The sequence below is a fragment of the Triticum aestivum genome, chromosome 4B (genome assembly GCF_018294505.1).
Source record: "Triticum aestivum cultivar Chinese Spring chromosome 4B, IWGSC CS RefSeq v2.1, whole genome shotgun sequence".
In the NCBI taxonomy this organism is placed as follows: Eukaryota; Viridiplantae; Streptophyta; class Magnoliopsida; order Poales; family Poaceae; genus Triticum; species Triticum aestivum.
In genome coordinates this window covers 611,942,620-611,948,084 of record NC_057804.1, presented here as the reverse complement: position 1 = coordinate 611,948,084, position 5,465 = coordinate 611,942,620, and the positions used below count along the sequence as shown (strand labels likewise).

The 5,465-nt window shown below is 43.6% G+C and overlaps 1 long non-coding RNA gene across 1 annotated transcript; it reads left to right on the top strand.

Annotated features, from left to right (window-relative positions):
* The first annotated feature begins 741 nt into the window (after nt 1–741).
* Nucleotides 742–3,626, top strand: LOC123089397 (uncharacterized). Its single transcript, XR_006442277.1, has 3 exons — nt 742–841; nt 954–1,031; nt 1,309–3,626. It is a non-coding gene; the product is annotated as an uncharacterized lncRNA (long non-coding RNA).
* Nucleotides 3,627–5,465: the final 1,839 nt, after the last annotated feature.

The following is a 5,465-nucleotide window of genomic DNA, read 5'->3' as shown; positions in this document are numbered from 1 at the left end:
ACACAGCTGGGTACGTGTACCGACTGCTGATGGAAACTATAAAAAATTAAGGATCCAGCCCTTTCTATTGATTTTGCATGCGTTGCGGATCGAATTTTCTACGTCTTCCACTCTTTATTTTGTCTGGTTCAGCATGGCGGTTGGCTCTTTCCTTCGAGCTGCTTCCTTTTCCCTGCCACGTTGGCTGCAGTTGAGTCGGTTGCCGCCTGCGTTTTCTGGAGTCGCTATTCTGCCGGTTGCCGCTTTTGCACAGACTTCTGGTTGTTTCTGCATCATGTGCAGTTGTTTGCGATTTGTGCTCTCCCACTTCACTGCCTCCTATAAATACGGGTTGTGCGTTGTGGCCGTTGTCCATTCCAGCTGCGCCCGTCCTCGCTTCTTTTCTTCCAGCTGCTGCTGCCATTTTTCACTTGGCGGTGGTCACTCCATCTCCTACTCAGTCTGGACGGCGTCGTCAGGGTCGCCCTCCTGGGATTCGGGTGGCCGTTATTGCCCGTGTGCGCCGTGCCGGCATGCGTCTTCGACCTGCGGATTCTTCGTCCGCCGTGGCAGTCACTCCTGGGCATGGTTAGTTGCTGAGATTGATTTACGCCCGCGTTCTCGCTCCGCTTTTTGACGGCCGCTTCGCTCTCGCCGGTCTGGTGGGTTTTCTTGCATTTCTGTACTTGCAGTTCCATTTGGATTGTTCTTGTGCTGGTTCATTTGGGGTGCGGTCATCTTATTTGATTATTTGATTTTGTAGGTGGGCAGCGTTCCGACTCGGGGCAGTTTGTTGATGGAGATATTAATAGCCATCCTCGGGAGATTTCGCTAGGGAAGCGGCCTGTTGATTGTACTATTGGTGAGTGCGTACGACTCTTGCTACATATATGGGAGTGCCTCTGATTGTTTCCGTGCGTTTGTTCCTGCTGGTCTAAATATTGTGGCTACTAACTTCTTGTTTATTTTTGTAGGTTCTGCCATTGCTGTTGGTTCTTCTTCTTCGTTTGATGGGTTTGTGTCTGCTGTTCGGTCTGTCAGTGTTCGAACTGGTGAGTTATTGCTTCCTTTTTTTGTTTATTTTATGTCTACTATGTTGTTTCTCCTGGCTATTTTAAGATGTCTACGGTTTACTTGATTTCTACTGCTTTTATACCGGTTGATTTACGGTTCCCTTTTTTTGTGAGTTGCTTGCATGCGTGGGTATTTGCGTTCGGTTCGTCGGCCGTGCTTAATTGTTTCTTGAACTAGCTGTTTTCTTGAACTAGCTGTCCAGGCATATGCTTTTCGGCCGGACTCTAATATGGACTGTCCAATATTTGCTTGCAGATTCCTTGGTCGTGGAGGTGGCTGACAAATCAAACGGTCGTTCTTCTGATTTTCCTGCCGGTGTTCATCTTGATGGCTATGTAGTCGGTGCTCCATCTGTGCTCAACCGTCCAAGAGTGGTGCCTTTGCGTGCGGCTGGTGCCTTTGGTCGGCCTACTCCTCCTCTTGGTAAGTTCATCTTTTTAAATGTGCGTGTGTTGCTGCGGCAGTTGGTGATTTCCTTCTAGATCTATTTCTAATTTGTGTACATGGTTGGTATTTGAGTGATGCCTACTCCTGTTATGGAATATTTCCGGGTTTTGCGTGGCCGCCGTAAGCGGACGTTAATGCAATTGTACTGGTCGGGTCGGAAAAGAGGTGTTTTTTTTTCTCATTGTGCAGTTTTCTTTTTCAGCTGCTGGTGTGTGTAGTCTTATATTTCTTTTCTCTTTTGCAGTATGCGGGATGCAACCTCCGTTTTCAAAGGATTATATCCAATTGCTTAAGGGTGGGTGCATACAATTTGTGGTTTGTGTGTATGTATTGCTTTTGGAATGTGTTGCCAATGCGGTCTTTTGTTTTTTAGCTACTTCTAGGGGGCGTTGGTACTATGGCGGTCCGGATTTGTGTTGCCAGAAGTGCGGGGCTTTCTTTTGGTTTTGTGAAGGATCTGTACACCATGCTGATGCAACTTCTTGCTCTCCTGTTTACACAGGATGTTGTCTGGCGGGCAGGATTTCGTTGCCGAAATTTGGTGATTGGCCTGCTCCATTGGACATGCTGATGCACTTTGATGGGGATGCGGTTTCCTCCCGGTTCATGCGATTAATACGCCAGTATAATTCCATGCTTTGTTTTACATTGTTGGGTGCACAGGTTAATCGTAGTATCAATGTTGGAGGTGCTCCGTACGTTTTCAAGATGAATGGGGTGGTCTACCATTTTATTGGTTGGTTCGTTGTTGCCGGCCGAGGGTGCAGCTCCCAAGTTTGCGCAACTATACATGGTGGATTCTGCCGATGAGTTGGACTGTAGGCTGAATATGTTTGATAGAGAAGAAACTGCCTCGCTTGAGCCTGATCCTGAGATTGTTTCTTCATTGATAAACGTGCTCAATGCACACCACCGTTTTATGCACACGTTTAGAATTGCTCGACAGAGTCTTTGTACTCCTGGTGTTTCTACGGTTTCGATTCATTTTTTGGGCGACATGGCGGTGCCCATGGTTTTCTGGCCCTACCGCTTCCGAGGTTGTTGCTCTTATTGTTGGTAATCTCACACCTGAATGCAGAAGATTTGACGTGATTGCCGAGACGCGGTCTGGTTCATTGAAACATATATCTTCACTTAATTGCAATCTTATGGCTCTTCAGTATCCTCTACTTTTTCCATATGGTGATAAGAGTTATCACCGTGGTATTAGATATGTTCATGCTAATGGTTCTTTGGCCACATCTGATGCAAATGTGCAAGCTAAAAGATATATGGACGACCAAGATTCTGACGATGATGCCGACTGTGATTCCGAGGATGTGGATGCTTCTCGTGGACAGGTTACCATGTCGGAGTATTATAAGTACTATGCTCACTATCGTGAAGGTGAGGTCAATCCTTACACAAGTTGTGGCTGGCTGAGTCAGCAGATTGCCATTAATGCTTACTCTTGCATAGAGGCTGATCGTCTAGAGTACCATTTCCGTAAGCAAGATAATATTCGATCTGAGACCTATCAGGGCATATCTGACGCTTTGGGTGAAGGTAATTCAACTAGCAAGAATATCGGTGTGTAGTTTATACTGTATGGCAGCTTTACGGGCGGTCCACGATGTATGCTTTTGAATTATCATGACGGGATGGCCATCTGTCGACAGTATGGTGCACCTGACCTATTTATTACTTTTACATGTAATCCTAGGTGACAAGAGATTGCAGATGCTCTTGCTGCCGAACCTGGCCAGACTGCTGCTGACTAGCCTGATATTACTACTCGAGTATTTAGTATGAAATTTAAGGAATTTCTTGATGGAGTTAAAGATGGTACTTTTTTCGGTGCTGTTCAAGCATGTAAGATGGTTTTCCCCTTTTTTTGCCGCATGATAAGTTGCTTGCTGTACCTATTGTTAACTTATTCTATTCTGTTTTTCATATATGCAGATTTGTATCTCGTGGAGTTCCAGAAGAGAGGTTTTCCACATACTCACACGTTGGTGTGGTTGAAAGCAGATACACAAGGACCCTTCTCCTTCGTTTATAGATGGACTTATTTCTGCGGAGCTGCTGGATCCTTTAGTTGACCCTTTAGGTTATGCTCTTGTTGATGAATTCATGGTACATGGGCCTTGCGGGGCGTACAATGCTAAGTGTGCTTGCATGAAGAATAATTGTTGTTTCAAGCGTTTTCCTAAGCCGTTGAGTGATGACACAATGGTTGACCATGTTGGATATCCATTTTACCTTCGACGTGACACTGGATTGTATGTGCTCAGGCAAAAAGACTCGCTCCTTCCATACAATATGAATTTGCTGAAGAAATTTGACGCCCATATAAGTGTGGAGTGGTGCAATAAGACGAACTTGTTAAAATATTTGTTCAAATACCTCACGAAGGGTCATGATGTAGTTCGTATGCATTTCCACGCCAAAGATAGACCTCCCGGTGTTTTTACCGTGCCATCTCCCACTGGCAGAAATGAAATTGATGACTACATCAAGTGCAGGTTTGTCAACATATTTGGAAAAGGCAGCACAAGTGGCCTTAGAATGCATATGTGCAGATTATAATATTTCTGTCAATGACCACAATTACTATGCCCTTGAAGTCACAAAAGAAAGATTGTTTACAGCAAGAGAGAAGGCCCAGACAAAGCAATGGCAATTCAATATGGTGCGTCAGCAAGTAACTACACAGCAAAGCGAATTTGCAAGACAAAAAATGATTCTGGCAAAAATATGCAACAGTTTCTTTGATGTATTACCACTTTGCATGTATCCCCAGCGCCCAGACAACAATGATCCTATTATCACATACATAGGCGCACATCCTCCCGTCAGACGTGTACAAGAATTTGCAAAATCACTTTACCACTTTATCACAGGCACCAATCCTGTAGGAGGATATACTAGGATGATCTAATCCACCAGCAACTGCTTCTGGCTTATTTATGTAGTGTGTTTGTGTTTCTATACACAGTTCTTCTAGCTCATTCATGTAGTGTGTTTGTGTTCCTATAAACAGTTCTCTGCCTACAGTGAACTGTATGTATTTTGAATTACTGTTGTGTGCCACTTTTAGTTTCTATCTTTGTATCCCTACATTTACAAAATTTCAATAACTTCATGTGTTTGGTTTCTTCAATACCTCTATATATTATTCTGAGATTAAATGAGCATGCACCAATCTAAATTTTGAATTAATAGATTGCACATTTGCGAGTGATCACCGAGCGCGGCGTGCCGTCGCGCGGGTTAGGCTAGTCTACTCTAAACCATGAGAATATGTCGCATTCTTGAGCACTTGCTCGTCTCCATTGTCATCATACATGCATAAAACCTCCCTGGCCGTTCCTTGTTTACTATGTGCTCACTGATTATTATGTATACATTCTAGCTTTTCTTTTTAGAACTATATATACATTCTAGCTAATTCGTTACTTTTTACTAGCTACTGCCTAGGATGCTGAAGACGCCTCTCTTGCTCTTTACAAGGAGGAGAATGCTCTCTTGCTGTAAGATTCATTCATTCACCTTCCTTTCCCTTCCCACATCAGCCGAGATGAGCTGACCTGCTGCTCTCTTTTCAAGAGAGTAATACTACTACTAGCTACCTAGTAGACTAGTGTTTCATTCACTCTGTTTGGGACATGTTCAGTTTTCCATCTTCTGTCCGTTTCTTTCACTTAATTTACCTACCTTGGACAAAAATTATTTGTTATATTTGCTACTCCCTCCGTAAACTAATATAAGAGTGTTTAGAATACTAAAATAGTGATCTAAGCTTCTGCCGTCTAGTTAATTTACCTACTTTGCACCTAACTGAATACCATCACCTAACTAGTTGCAGACCACCGTCCAGTTTCCTTCCTTCCTTACTTCCGTAGCTACATTATTATTAATCTTTACATTTTCTGCATATCATACACTATGTTTCTGCCTTTTCTATGTAACATAACAACAACAAC